The sequence below is a fragment of the Ornithorhynchus anatinus genome, chromosome 12 (genome assembly GCF_004115215.2).
Source record: "Ornithorhynchus anatinus isolate Pmale09 chromosome 12, mOrnAna1.pri.v4, whole genome shotgun sequence".
In the NCBI taxonomy this organism is placed as follows: Eukaryota; Metazoa; Chordata; class Mammalia; order Monotremata; family Ornithorhynchidae; genus Ornithorhynchus; species Ornithorhynchus anatinus.
In genome coordinates this window covers 13,586,421-13,603,078 of record NC_041739.1, presented here as the reverse complement: position 1 = coordinate 13,603,078, position 16,658 = coordinate 13,586,421, and the positions used below count along the sequence as shown (strand labels likewise).

At 40.1% G+C, this 16,658-nt stretch overlaps 1 protein-coding gene across 1 annotated transcript in view; it reads right to left on the bottom strand.

Annotated features, from left to right (window-relative positions):
* Positions 1 to 16,658, bottom strand: part of MARCHF1 (membrane associated ring-CH-type finger 1) — a 495,472-nt gene that overhangs the window by 356,955 nt on the left and 121,859 nt on the right. The window lies entirely within an intron of this gene.

The window sequence follows — 16,658 nt, the reverse complement described above, 5'->3', positions numbered from 1 at the left end:
TACTAAAAATCAAGTTGCATCCAGTCTTTCATGTCTAACTCCGCAACAAAAAAGCATCTAAAATGCCCAAGGTTTTAGAGGGTAGTAATTTGAATTCCCTCTCTCGCTACTCTTTTAAATACTGTGATTGTCGAAGTATTTTTTTGGCAGGACATTTGTCCCAAAGATGTCTGCAGCCTGCCAACATCTGGCATGGCAAAAAAAAAAAAGGGGTTAGGTGTATATAAAGTTAGAAGACAATTGCACTGGACAAAATATCTACCTTTTCAATATTTCATAGTAAATGACCCAAACCATTTGGAAAGCAAACATCAAAAAAAACCAAAAACCCACATTAGACACTGCATTTTGACAGCTTTGTGACTAGGTTTGTAATCTTTTCTGAAGCAAACGAACCTTGTATTATGCATGTCACACTCAAAGAAGATATGGTTCTTAGTTCAAGGAAAGTATTTATTAGTAATTGTTTTTGATGCCCAGAATTTCAACATGTAAGAAACTTGTCTAGCCCTTAAAGTTAAATTCTCACTTATACAAAAATTTCCTCCAATTCCACGGAGCAGTGAAAGGGCACAGGCTCACGCTCCTCAAATCCCCTCCAGAAACACGTACCACACACAAACACACTGATGCATTCATGCTACTAAAAACCATATACATCTAATGAAGGTTATTCATCATTTAGGAAATTAATTTTTGTTCTGTCCATATCGCATCTTACCTATTATCATCCCTGACCTTTTAAGGCACCTTAGCATTTTTGCACTCAATTTTACTTTGCACATTTGTATGTATTTTCCATATTGTACTTTTTGAGCACTTTTCTTCCTAAATTATATATCTATCCCCTTCACTCTTTTGCCATCTCTTAGAGGGGAGGAATCTTATTTCTTTGGTTAGCCTCTTCCAAGCACTCAGTTTAGTGCTCTGCACATAGTAAACATGCAAATGCTATAGTCCTTGGTAAGTACTTCTGAGATGTGTAGAACCGGGTCTCACTGAATTCCATATTTAGCAGTTTTGGATGATAGCAATCCTCATACCATGGCTGAAAGCAAGTGTGGTCTATGTTAAACTGGTTTGGTCACTCCCCCTAGATTCAGGGGCACCGAATACCACTATCCCCACCTTGGGGACAAGAACACATGAAACAGATTTGCAGTGGATACAAGAAAGAAATGCAATCTCCTAACCATAACCTTCCCCAGTAACTGAGGGACACACTCTCTGCAATCAATCATTGGCATTTATTGAGCCCCTATCTAGTGCTAAAGTGCTAAATAGTCCCTCACCTGCCTATTCAGTTGGGGAAGACAAATTCTAGTATTCTTTGGAGTCTTGAATTAGAATTTAGGTTCAGATGATAAATGCCCCCCACACCACACACAAACACGCACACACCAAAAAAAGAAAATACAGCTTTAGTGTACACAGCATTTCTAGGCATAGTCCAAGGAAAAAATAGCAGGGATTTCATGAAAAAGAGTCTGTCTTTCTGGATTATGGGAACAGTTCTGCAGGGAAAGAAGCTTGCCTAGCTGGTGTGAGGCTTAGAATGCATAAAAATGACTGGTTGCTTATGGAATTGTAATCAAATTACTAAAGCTTTTGAGATTCACCCATCATTAATCATGACTTTTATTACAATACTAAGAATACTATGTGACTCTTATGTGGAAGTAATCTAGTTCCCCAGTTTGTTGTTAGGAATATGTGTGCGCTCATTGGGATAAACTCTTTGTGCCACAGTTTATCCATTTAAGCACTATATTATTGCCTTATAAAACAATTTGATGGTAGAGTTACCCCTAAACCCAATGAAAAATCAACACCATTTATTTCATCTGTTCACAACCAGAAAGGAAATTCCCCTGAAAGTTAATTACCTGGGCTTATTACATTTCTTTTTAAAAAGTCAGCCCTTTCCTCTCTGCATATCAAGATGATCAACCTTTATCCAGGCTGTCAGATTAATAAAATATATAAACTTCATTATTACATTTCACCTGTACTGACACAAAAGATAATCTCAAGAGATTTATCTCTAATTTAATTTTCTTTAAGCCTCTCTGTCCCTTCCTATCTCCCAGAATGGAGCTCCTATAAAGATGGAAAATCACAGTCCCAAAATCTTACTCTCAGGTCAAGGATCTCTTTGGTGAAGAGTGAGGAAGATAAGCCCTAGTAATAATTTTGGTAATTAAGTGCTAATGCCTGGCAGAAAAATGGGCTGAGCTTACAAATCAATGCTGGTCTCCTCTTTTCCACCTAGAACTACAGCTGCTGTGTAAGAGAATAATTTCAGTGAAGATACTCCTGGCTCTTCCTGCTTGAACCCAGACTTCCCTTGGGCCATACCCAGTTTGAGGTTTGTGTGGTCCAAGAGCCTCTATAGAGGGGGAGAAAAAAAAAGGAGGGAAATTACCACTATTTCTCATTAGAATATTCAAGAATTCCAAGTGAATCCTTACCCACTTATGACAGCCTACTTTGTCCAACACAGTACTAAAATCAGGTCTGTAATTGTGCACAGGTAGGGAGAGAGAAGTGTACAAGGGGAACCAGCACCCAACTCTAATTTAATGACTAATGAAAGAGTTAAATATGACACCTTCACTTCTGACATGAACAGCTAAATGATTAAAGAGGAGTCCTAGGATTTGGGTGAGGTTCTCAGGGTGGTCAGATATGGGTGGTTATTGTCAGAGCCCAGTCAACTAATGTAGTAAACAATGAAGCATTATAGGGATCTTGATGACGCTGACTGTTCCTTTCTCTGTTTGAAAGGGAGTAGAGATCATGCAGTGTCATTGGACAAGCTACACGGTTAATGATAAGCTTCAGTAGTTGAAACAGATGGCTAAGGGCTAAGACCTTGCCAGCAGTGAAAAGAGTGAACTATTACAATTGTCCCTGTATTTGTGAGTCTGGATGTCTGTGCAATTCTCTCTCTCTCCCTGCATTAACTTTCATTTTCTACTTTCATTTCTATTCCTCTAGGGCCATTTTTCCTATTTGTTTCAGTCACTTTGAATCTCCATCTGTCTTCCAAAATATGGGCTCTATCTTACCCATTTAAGTAGCTTTCCCCAAAGAGTTACAATATCCACTTTGTCTCCTCCCACGTTTATCATTAGTTAACCTTTACTGAGAAAGTGTACTATTGGACATCACTTATAGTTCAGCATTACATTGGAGTGAAGGGGAACTTTGTGAACTGGATTTCTCCTCTCATAGCAAGTTGCCCACTTATTCCTCTCCCTTCCTCCCTTGCAACTTTCCCTGGACTTGCCTTGCCCCGAAAATCAGGGGGTGTCCCTTAATGGTGCTCCAAGGGTCAAAGAGATTTCACTGCCAAGGAAGGGGTTGTTTCCAATCCTTGGTAGTTAAATCCAGTGTCACCTGTGGACTGAAGCTTCTTGTAGGCAGGAATCACACCTACTAATCCCATAGTACTGTACTTTCCCAAGTGTTCAGTACAATGCTCTGCACACTGTAAGTATTCAATTTCACTGATTGACCTGTTTCTGGGGGAATCAAAAGAAAACACTCCTTTAAGATCATTCTTGCTATCAGAAAAAGGGAATCATCTAAACAATCATTCATCTCTCTGGCTGCCAACCTCTCGCCCACATCTTGTCTCTGGTCTGAAACCTCCTCCCTCTTTATATCTGACAGACTCTCCCTACTTTCAAAACCTAATTGAAGCACATCTTTTCCAAAATGCCTTCCCTGATTAAGTCCTCATTTCCTCCTTTCCCACTTCCTTCTGCATCACCCTGGTTTCCTCCCTTCATTCACCCTCCCTTAGCCCCACAGCACGTATGTATGTATGTATTCATAATTTAATTTATATTAATGTCTCTCCCTCCCTTCTAGACAATGAGTCCATTGTGGGCAGAGAATGTATCTACCGACTCTGTTGTACTGTATTATCTCCCAAGCAGTTGTACAGTGCTCTTCACACAGTAAGTGCTCAATAAATATGATTGATTGATACTTTGGAGTACCCCACTGTGCCGATTCTTCTATCTTGTCTTCAGATATTTTTTTCTTTTTCATTTTCCCTCTATCATATTTTACAGCTCTTCCTCCCCTAAAAAGAATCCTCTAGAAATAAAGAGGAGCAAACTTTTTTCTCCTGATTTAACAATTCTTAACTGTGATAAAATTATCCATCCCTTTAATCCTTACAAAATAAAGTATTGAGGAACTAGGACTTTAGAATTATTCAGATTGAGACAGATTAGGAGTTCTAGGGGAAAGACTGTAAAAGAGGGCTGAGTTTTCAATTAAATCTTCACAAATATAGATCCTCTGTCTGAAGAAATATTCCACTGGCTGTATACTTTATCACACACACACAAAATGTACGGAGGCAATGCCATGTTTTTGTTTCAACTAACCATTAAGAAGAGAGTTTACAACTGCCAGCTTATTTCTAAACCGATATTAAAACTACGCTGGCTGATTTGTGCGAATGGTTCTATGATCCTCTGCTGAAAAGCAACACTAATAATTACAATTAGAGTATTTATGAAGTGCTCCCTAGGAGCCAAATGTTGGATAGATATGAGATAATCACATCAGACACAATCCCACATGGGAGGAAGTGAAAGATGGCATTTTATCTCCATTTTATAGATGAGGAACAGAGAGGTTAAGTGGCTTCCCAAATATCACCCAGCAGCCAAGTGGCAGAATGGGACTCAAACCTGAGTCTCCTGATTCTCAATCCTGGGCTCTTTCCACTAGGCCAGGCTGCTGCAATACCAGCCTCACGAACTTAGATCTCCATAGAGAAGCAGCGTGGCTCAGTGGAAAGAGCATGGGCTTTGGACTCAGAGGTCATGGATTCGAATCCCAGCTCTGCCACTTGTCAGCTGTGTGACTGTGGGCAAGTCACTTAACTTCTCTGGGCCTCAGTTACCTCATCTGTAAAATGGGGATTAAGACTGTGAGCCCCATGTGGGACAACCTGATTCCCCCGTGTCTCCCCCAGCGCTTAGAACAGTGCTCTGCACATAGTAAGCGCTTAACAAATACCAACATTATTATTAAGTTCTGCAGAAGAGGGATTGGGCTCTCTATTTGTAAACACTTATACCTTACCTACCTTCCTCTCCTTCATTTTCTCTTTCCATCTGGACAGTTCATTCTTGTCTTAGGACTTGGCCCCATCTAATGTTGACGATGGAGCAGGAAAAGGAGAAGCTACAGCAGTGGTGGATGGAGACATTACTTAGACTATGAGCCCCGTTCAGGACAGGGATGGTTTCCAACCTAATTAACTTCTACCTATCCTGGCGATTAGAACGGTTTGCTATATAGTAAGCACTTAAATACCATTAAAAGAAAAAGAAGTCTGTTGCAAGTGACCAAGGGAGTTACAGCAGAGGCAGAAGGGAATGATTAACCTGCCTTGGCTAGGATAGTGAGGGAAGATGAGTAATTTAGCCATGGCTGCAGTCACAAGCTAAGTGTTGGGGGAGAAGTTGGGCAATCACTTGGTGGTAGTTGAAGAGAGTAGAGATTGGTAGAGGAAGGGTAGTGAGCTGAGGAAATGGTGAGGAGGGAAGGGAACTTGAGAGGGATCATGGATAGGAAGTCAAAGTAGCAGGGACAGAAGCTATGGAACAGGTGGTGTTGGAAATGAAGGGCTGGTTCAGCTTATCGAGAAAACAGGGAATGTGTCTATTGCTGTACTGTACTCTCCCAAGTGTTTAGAACAATGCTCGGCACACTTTAAGCACTCATATACGAATGAAGGAATGAAAGCATACAGGTGGGCTGGGGAGAGATCACTGCTTCCACAAGCTGTCAAATCTCCTAGGATTGTCCCTGATAATCAACTAGCACCTTGTCAAATCCATACAATATATTCTATGTGGACTTTCAACATAGAGGATTCTTATTTTCCCGAATTTTATCTTCACAGCAACATCAAGGGATAATTAAAGGCTAGCATGATCCCATTTTACAGATGAAAAATAAAGGTCCAGATAAGTTGAAGAGATTGCTCATGTTCACACAACAGGCAGAGCTGAGACAAGAGCCCAGGTTTCGTGAATGCTAGTTTATAAGCTCCTTGAAGGCAGGGCATATGTCTGCCAACTCTATTGTACTGTACTCTCCAAAGTACTTCACACAGTGTTCTGTATCCGATAAATGCTCAAATTCTATTTTTTGGACTAGCAAGCCCTTAACCCTTTACTGTGATCGCACTGCCTTTTAACATACACGTAAATTGCAAGCATGTGGACTAGGAGTGGGCCTGCCAACTCAACTGCATTGCGCTCTCCCAAGCATTTAGTACAGTACCGTCCACCTAGTAAGCATTCAATAAATGTCAATGACGATGATGTGGGTTTAATGTCAAGCTGTAGGTTCCTTCTGGTGCCTTCTCTGGTTTCTTCAGGGTTTCCCCTTTTATTTCTGCTTACTCTACTCCTTGGTTCATTGATCAGAGAAGCAGCCCACTGATATTTTGGTACTCTCTTGTGGCTGTTATTTTTAAAGATAATATCTCTAATTGTTTTTGATATCATCTGCTTGATTGGTTCACATATGTTTACGAATCAGAATTTTCACAAGACTCGCCTAATTAAGCAGCCAACTTACTGTGCTGATTACATAACCTGAGTATCAATAATAAATCACAATGATCTGAAATACTGTGTGGGTATTTCTAGAAACAATTACATATTTCCAAGATGTGTATTTTGACACGTCTTCTATGCAATGGAGGAAATAGAAATAATGTTTCTCGTTTTTCTAAAAAATAGAGGGACTGAGTACTCACAGAACCCCATGTTAAAGAAAACCTGCAAGGTAGTGTCCATCCTGTGTCTGAAGCATAACTCTGTATTCAGACACCATGATACTCTGTAACCAGATAGAGCCATGTTATGCATGCATGATTACCAACTCTGCTGTTGCCATTCCACCAAATGCATTGTGAAGACCCATATTGAGAAGCAATGTGGCTCAGTGGAAAGAGCCTGGGCTTGGGAGTCAGAGGTCATGGGTTCCAATTCCAACTCTGCCACTTGTCAGTTGTGTGACTTTGGGAGAGTCACAACTTCTCTGAGCCTCAGTTACCTCATCTGTAAAATGGGGATTGAAACTGTGAGCCCCACATGGGACAGGGACTTTGTCCAACCTAATCTGCTGGTATCCACCCCAGCACTTAGTACAGTGCCTGACTCATAGTTAAGTGCTTAACAAATACCATAATAATAATACCCTGGGCAGAATTTAACATGCTCTTAAAATGTCTAATGAATGGTTAAATCATCTGTATATTTCCATAACTAGTTCCATTCACTTTCCCACTGCCACACCTGACCAACAAGTATTTACCAGAAAGGCTATTGTGGATTTTCAAACTTTAGAAACAAGCAAAAACAACTTAGAATCTAATCACTCTTATATGATTTTTTCTCTCAAACAGCAAAGAAATTCCAACACTGAAGATATGACTCCTGATATGAAGCATAAAAAAATGAAGCATATTTTAGATGAGGATGGAGAAGGGGACGGGGAGGAGGGGGAGAGAGGCAGAGAGTGTAAAGGTGCACATGCATAAAACAAATATGCCCAGAGAGGATTTCTTCGTACTGATTGGTATGACAGATCAGGTGTACTGGATGATACAGAGACTCCATTGAAAGGATGCCATTAGTAATCACAAGCATCTGTTTCATCATGCAACTACATCTGCATGCTTCAAAACTGGTCTCTCAGGGCATATCCCAAACACACAAACAGGTATTCCTTTTTTTTTTTTTTTGAATTGCATGCTGAAATTTTCAAATATGTCATTTGAATTTAGTCTTGAATTCCTGCTGAATTTTTACGGAAAGAGAAATTAGTGAAGGAAAGTAAGCAAAAATATTGTATTGAAGAGTGATATGTGGGTAGGAATATCCCTTTGAATGAATCTTCTTTCCCACTATGGGCAGGTACCTGTTCTGGGTTCAAGCTCTCCTCAAGTGAAGTTGTAATGGGTATAAAGCAAGGGAAATGTAGGTTTATGTCTTCATGCACTTCAGTCAACTCTAAATTTAGGTATTCCAAGCTACATATAGAATTTCTGCCAATATCAGTGGTTTCATGACAAAAAAAATTATATTTGCAACATGCTTACTACATTTCAAGCACTGCATTAAGCAGTGGAATAGATACAAGATGATTAGGAGGACACAGTCCCTGTCCCACATGGAGCTCACAGTCTTGAGACCCATTTTACTTGTGAGCAGACAGAGGCAAGAGAAGCAATTTGTCCAAGGTCACAGCAGACAAGTGGCAGAGCCAGGAATTAGAACCCTGGTCATCTGACTCACAGGCCCTTTATATTCCATCTCAATTTAAAAGTGACCATTGCAGGAGAGGGCAGCATCATTCTAGCAGTGATATACCCTGGATTAATATTCAGGGGAGTCTGGGAGAGAAGGGATGAGGCTACAATCAGGGTCTAAAACCAATCTGGATGAACTCTTAGATGACTAATTCCCTTGACACTATTACTGCTAAAATTGTTGTGTCCTAAGGCCTTAAGAGTTACTGAAGGTGGATTACCCATTCATTCAATCCATCGTATTTATTAAGCACTTACTGTGTGCAGAGCACTGTACTAAGTACTTGGAAAGTACTATTCAGCAATAAAGAGAGACAAACTCTGCCCACAATGGTCTTACAGTCTAGAAGTGCAGAGACAGACATCAAAACAAGTAAACAGGCATCTCTAGCATATATAAACAAAATTAAAGGTATATAGACATCAAAACAATTAGACATTACTATAAATAAGTGTAATTATAGATATGTATATATACACAAGTGCTGTGGGGTGGGGAGGGTGGTAGAGCAAAGGGAACAAATTGGGGCAATGGGGAAGGGGAGCTAAAGAAAAAGGGGGGCTTAGTTTGGGAAGGCCTCTTGGAGGAGGGTGAGCCTTCAGTAGGGCTTTGGCGGGGCAATTGTGATCGATTGGTGAATCGTTTAATCTCCTACTACAAGCCAACCTACGTACTACATTCCTCTAATGCCAACCTCCTGTCTGTACCTCAAATCTGTCTATGTCACCACAAGCCCCTTGCCCACATCCTCCCTTTGGACTGAAACTCCTTCCCCCTTCACATCCAATAGACCACCACTCTCCCTATCTTCAAAAACCTATTAAAATCATATCTTCTCCAAGAGGCTTTGCCAGACTAATCCCTTCTATCACTTACCACGTTTCCTTTCTCTGTCACCTATGTACTTGGACTTGTTCCATTTCAGCATTGATAATCACTCTCTCATAGCACTAAGGTACATACCTATATTCCCTGCCATTACCCTACCTCCCCCTCTAGACTGAAAAATCCCTGTGGGCAGACATATCTACCAACTCTATTGCACTGCACTCATCCCAGTGCTTAGTACAGTACTGTGCACTCACTAGGTGATAAGTACCTTTTTTTTCCATTCTTTCTGAAGCCTCAGAACAAAAATGGCAATGGCCATCCCTCTCCTAATGAGAGGGGCACAGCTGGTTAGTCTGCCCTTAACCACCTTTAGCACCTGAAGACTAAATATTTTAGGATAAAATTACAAAGCAGGGAGAGTTTTTGGTGGGGCCCCTTGTGGTTTTGGGTACTGAGGTGGCCAGCTAGTTCTCAACTCACACACTCATAGGTCAACGTCTGTCAGTAGTGGGCCACACAGGGCATAGGGACCAGGTCTAATTTCCACTTGTGTATTATCTCTCAGCACTTAACACAGTGCTCTGCACAATCTAAGCACTTATTACTACTAGTGTCTTCTTTGAATAGAAATGACTACTATAAAGTTCTGAAGAATAAACTCCCATAAGGTCTCATGGCAATATGCACACATGATTACTATATATAAAAAATTCCTTAGATGATTATACGATTCTAGGGCATGTATTTTTTTCCAAGAAAATAATCCCTCCTGGATGATGTAACATCTTTCCTTTGCATAATGTTAAAAATAAAATCTAATCTTTGCAAAGAAACCAAAATGATTGATTGGTCCAGCTCTTGAAAAAACAATGTTGCTGGAATTTGGGATGAGAAATTTGATGAATTTTATACCTATTAAAAATCATCTTGGATAAAGAACTCCTTCAGAACAATCACAATTTTAGCCTTTGAAGTGGTTTTTTTGTAGTTCCATGCCTTTTCCACTAGCACCCCCATTTCTTGCAAAAATGATAAATGAATAGGCTTGTTAAGTGAGCCCTGTCTAATGAAATTGGGCCAAATCCAAATGAAGCATGAAGCTCTGTTAAAGGCTTTTTCCTTTCCACTTGTATAATCAAATCACCTCATATCAAAATCTGGGTCTTTCAAGAAAACAGTGCACAAACAGAAATGCAGCTTTAAATTTATTCATATAGTGCTCAGGACTCTTCTTCAGTTTCCGAGGTGACACTACTGACAGTGAGATCCCAGCCACGTGCCCAGTGGTGGCTAAGAAGACAGTCTCATGATGGTCTTTGCATTGTCTGAGATCCTAAAGAAGTGTGAGATTCATCTGAATCCCTCCTGGAAGCCATCTTGAATTCAATTTCTCCACTCCAAAATATATTGTTTCAGCATAATTTCTACACTAGCTACACACCTTTGAGTACACACCACCACCTGCAATACTTGCATATGGACAGACTTACATACCTTTTTAAGTACTATTTCAGATACATAGCCACTTCAATTAATAAAATTTATTGTTTACCACATGCAAAAGCCGTGTACTAAGTGGTTGGGAAGAATGTGATATAACAGAGTTGGTAGATATTGTCACTGCACATTATGGTCTTCTTTCTATCTGTAAATTATTTCAGTGTTTGTATTGCCTGTTGGATCATGTGATCCTTAGAGGCGGAGATCATCTCTACTAACTCTATTGTGCTCAGTTAAGGACTCAGAACAGTCCTTTGTACATAGGGCCCTCCATAAATACTACTGATTAACTTGACAGTATCCCCAGGAAAGCCAAATAGCCACACTACTTGCCCCTATAGGTGCATAAGATCCTTATTTGGCCTACAGAATTTGAACTGCTCTTACCCACAAATACTCCAACTTCCTTCTGCTGTTGTATCAGTAAGCTAAGGAAAGACTTACAGACAACCTTCTCAAAAATTCTCCCAACCCAGGTCCCCACAAAAACAAACACAATAGACACAGAGGGAAGAAGCGGAAAATGGTCAGTAACTTGTGAATGAAATTATTAAACTCCTGAGTTTGAAGCACCGTGCAAACCATTTTGGGAGAGGATTATAGCCACAAATCGTTCTCTCCCTGCCCTTGAGGAGCATGCAGTCTAATGGTGGAAATTTATAAAAATAATGGTAGAAACTGAAAAAATTTACAAGTAACAGTAGGAACAGAGGACCTGGTACCAGGATGCATTTTTAATGGAGGAAATTAGCATAGTTTGGTTAAATGACAAAAATGTATTTGGACAAGTAAGTCAGCCAGGCTCAGATGGCAAGCTTCTTGAGGTGCTGTCTTCTAACACTGTTATATTCTCTCAAGAGCTTAGCACGGTACTCTGCCCAGAGTAAGCTATCAATACTATTGATTGTATATTTGACAGAAGGCAATGCTTTTGCAGTAAATTCAAAATGTCTAAATGTTTTCTACAAAGAAAATAGCTTTGAAAGTAATAGCTTTGAAAATAAAGGCTAGATAGACACACATGTTCAATAAGTATCCAGATCAGAAGGACTTTGAGGATTAACCTCACTTGATTCCCCAAAAGGCACAGGTAGAAGTCTTTGGAAAAAATCCTAAAATGACTCACCACCTCCATTTCTATTTTCTATATTTTCATTTCAAATGAAACAATATGCCTATGATGCCTTAGTACCTATGTACATACGCATATTGTTCATGTTTTGTTTTTCTATATTTATAATGCTTAGTACAGTGCTCTGCACACAGTAAGCACTCAATAAATACTATTGAATGAATATTCAATTGTTTGCATAGCTGTTTTGCCCCAGTATGTTTCAACTGCTTCCTCTTTTGTTTTACTTCCTTCTTTAACTATCAAGAAGCAAATTTTGCCTTTTTCATCCCCTTTTAAATAAGCTCCTTGAAGGCAGGGGATGATTCTTGAAACTTCTGTATTCTTCCAATGCTTTTAATGCGATGCCTAGGACTCAATAAATCCTTTGATCGATTTGAGATGTGTAGATTCAGTAACTCTCCCCGATTTGCACTTCATAGTTGTTTTGGGTTTTGGATTAGAACATCTGAGAGGACATGAACTTTGAAAGATTTTCAAATCCATCATCATCCTTATATAAATGACAACTGATTATTTGACAACACTGGGCTCATGTCTGCTACTGTAAAACTGAGTTTACTCTTGGTATAGAACACAGATTGCATAATGGAGTGATGTTAAACAACAGAACACTACTTGAAATAATAACTATACAAGGTTATTCATCTGCTCAGTTCCACCTGCTTGCTTTAAGAGTACAATATTCTGGGTGAGCAAATTATCACAATAATGAATATAAATAATTCAAAATGTAAAGTGATTACATAAAGAAGGGCTTCTGGGAACAAATTCTTCCTGTAGTAATAGCGGGGATTTGTTTTTACCAGAGTGATTATACAACAATTTGGAGAACTTGGGCAAAGCACTAAAAGGAAGGGGTGAAAGTGATAGAGATGGAATTCCCTCCAAATCTAGCTCCGTTAGCCGTGAAAATTAACCCAGGGCCAAAGGCTGAGCAACCCAAAGTCCCCAGTCAGTTTTGCCTCTTTGGAAGGCCTGATCAATCAATCAGTGGAATTTGCTGAACACACTATGTGAAGAGCACTGCACCAATTCCTAGGGAGAGTACACTTCAGAGTTGGTAGATAGGTTCCTTGACTACAAGAAGCTTATGCTAGTTGTCTCGTTTACCAAAAGAGAGAAGCAACAGGGCCTAGTGGAGAGAACACGGACCTGGGAATCAGAAGGAACTAAGATCTAATCCCAGCTCTGCGTGGCCCTGGGTAAATCACTCTGGTCTCTGTGCCTAAATTACCTCATCTGTAAAATGGGGATTAAAGATGTAAGCAGCATGTGGGACATGGATTGTGTCCAACCTGATTAGCACTATGTACCCCAGGGCTTAGTACAGTGCCTAGCACATAGTAAGTGCTTAATACCATAAAAACAAACAGATAATACAAAAAGCTCTAATCTCTCTCCTCCTCGGCAGCCTCATATTTCCTGCAGCCTTCAGGACATCTCCACTTGGATATCCCACTGAAACCTCAAACTTAAAATGTCCGAAACAGAATTCCTTATCTTCCCCTGACTTCCCCATGACTGTAAATAGCACCACTATTCTCCCTCTCACATAAACCTATAACCTTGGCATTATCGACTCATCTATCCCATTATACCCACGTAGTCAATCTGTCACCAAATCCTTCGCTTCAACCTTCACAACATGATTAAAATTCTCTCTTCTGTCCAAACAGCTACCACATTAATCCAAGCATTATCCTACCTACCCCACGTTGGTTACTGCATCAGCCTCCTTGCTAAGCTCCCTGCTTCCTGTTTAACCCCACTTCAGTTCAGTTTCATTCTGCTGCCCGAAATATTTTTCTTAAAAAAAAAAAAAAAAAAAAGTTCGATCCATATTTTCCCACTCTTCAACAACCTCTAGTGGTTGGCCATCTACCTTCACATCAAACACACTCCTTACCATTGACTTTAATCACCTTGCCCTCTCCCAAGTTATCCTTCTGATTTCCTACTACAACCCAGCCCATACACTTCATTCCTCTAATGTCAATCTTCTGACTGTATTTCAAATCTCATCTATCTTACTGCCCACCCCTCACCCATGTTCTTCTTCTGTCCTGAAACACTCACTCTCTTCATATCCAACTTAAAATCATAAACCCCACCTTCAAAACCTTATTAAAAGCACATCTCCAGAAGCCCTTCCCTGACTAAACTTGCATTTCCTTTTCTCATACTTCTTTCTCCACTCTTGCATCTGGATCTGAACCCTTTATTCACTCCTTCCTCAGTCCCACGGCACTAAAGTACATATTCATAATTGATTTGTATTTCGTATGTTACAGGCAGAACTTGTCTACCAACTACATTATATAGTACTTTCCCAAAAGCTTACTACAGTACTCTACCCACAGTAAGAGATCAAAAAATGTAATCGATCAATTAGTGATAACAATAATAGCAATAATGGTAGTTGTAAGCGTTTACTATATACTAAGCACTATGCAAAATACAATCAGATTGGCTACATTCCCTGTCCTATATGAAGCTCACAGTCTTCATATAGGGCATCAGGTATTTAATCGCCATTTTCCTATCGTGGAAACTGAGGCACCGATAATTCACATTGACTCCTGCTCTCTACTCTCAAGGCTTTAGTAAAATCATATTTGCTCCAAGAAGCCTTCTCTGATTAAGTCCTTATTTCCCATACTCGCTTTCTCTTCTGAATCATCCAAGTACCTGGAGCTGTAACCTTCAAGCACTTGATATTCATCCCACCCTCATCCCCACAGAATTATGTGAGAAGTAGCATGACTTAGTGGAAAGAGGACAGGCTTGGAAGTCAGAGGACATGGGTTCTAAACCCAACTCTGCCATTTGTCTGCTGTGTGACTTTGTCTTAATATCCATTTTACAGATGCGGTAATTGAGGCACAGAAAAGTTAAGCGACTTGCCCAGTTAGCCCCACGTGAGACAACCTGATTATCTTGTACCTACCCCAAGGCTTAGAACAGTGCTTGGCCCATAGTAAGCGCTTAACAAATATCATTATTATAATTATGCATAGATCCGTAATTTACTACAGATACGTATTGTCTGCTTCTCCCTGTAAACTGTAAGATCGTTTCAGGCAGGGAAGTGTTGACCAAATCTCGTGTTGTACTCTCCCAAACACTTAGTATAGTGATCTGAACAAAACAAATCTTCAATTAATACCACTGATTGATCATTCCCACAGCAGGCTAGGGGCAGAGTCGGGATTGGAACCCAGGTCCCCGACTACCAGCTCTATGCTCGTTACACTAGTCACACTGCTCATTCTCTTCTGGTTATGTAATTCATGTTGTCAAACGTAAACTTTAGTGGTTAAACAACTAACTTAGCCTTTCCCCTCTTTCCCTAGCATTTCTCTAAAAAGCCTCTAAGAAGTATAATGTACTATCATTTTTGAGCTGGGAAGGGTTCCTGGGGAAAAAGAGGGAAAAAAAATGAAACCAACGAAGAATTTCTTCAATTCTTCTACCAAAAATGCTTAGCACTATTATGGCAGCTAAAAATCTACAATCACAGACCCTTGGCAGATGGAAAATACAGCTGTTCCATAAATGTGCTCAAGACAGCTTGGCTCCGTAGCCCCGTTTAAAAGTTCACAGAGACATGAACATTTCTCACTACTTGCTCAGCACCCGCTGAGACGCAAATGCGTGATCCTGGCCTTTAAGATGTGTGACAGAGCCCCAAAGCCAGGGACCCAGGAAAATCAAAGAGGAGAGCCGAAAGAACTGTTTTAAACTCTATGAAGCTATACATGGGCTCCTTCTCTTGGCCTTTCCAGACCTTCAGATCCCGCTTTCTGGCTGTCAATTATCATCGTATTCCCAGGATGTTGGGACTTTAAAGAAAGACAAATGTGGGTGAATGAAGTGGTTGATGAAGAATGTGTGTTGAGAAGATGCAAGAGAGAACCTAAATCACTGAGCAGCATAGTCTAGTGGACAGAGCACAGGCCTGGGAGACGAAGGATCTGGTTCTAATTCCATCTTCACCACTTGTCTGCTGTGTGACCTTGAGCAAGTCACTTCACTGGGCCTCAGTTACCTCATCTGTAACGTGGGGATTGAGACTGTGAACCCCACATGGGACACTGACTGCGTCCAACCCGATTAGCTCGTATCTACCCCAGCACTTCTTACTGTGCCTGGCACCTAGCAAGCACTTAAATACCATTAAGATAAATACCATTAAGATACCTTGAGATTTATTTAAAAATCAATTTTAGATTTTTGATGTTTGCAAAAAAAAAAAATAAAAGAATAAGGACTTGTGAAATTTCAAAACAAGTACCTATTCACACTGGCACTTGAGGGTTAAATTTTTACTTTTTGCCCCTTGATGAGCAGTAGCATTTAGGATATGAAATCGGGCAGAGACTGGTTTAATATTCCTGAAAGTAGAATCCCTTTCTACAGGAGTCCCCAACAATGGTTATAAAGAGATTCAAACCCAGTAACTCAATTAACAAAAAAACAGTTTTGACCTAAAAAGTTTCATTCCTTAATTATTATTGTTCATGAGAAATTATATGCAAGAGAGCAGTTAGGGAGTCTGCACCATTCTGGCAGGAAGATATTCTGCCTGATTCCTGTTAATTATATTTGAACTCTTGCTGTGTGCAGAGCACTGTACTAAGTGCTCGGGAGAGTATAATTCAACAGAGTTGGACAGTGGATGCGTTCCCTGCCCACGAGGTACTCACATACAACTTTATCAAGCTCAAATATTGTCTCCTTAACCTAGTCTCTTTCTTCATTTCCTTAGCATCCAGAACTAGCTAAGTAAATGCCACTAATTGAGGCCTGGAAAAATTGTGTGGATAGACTGA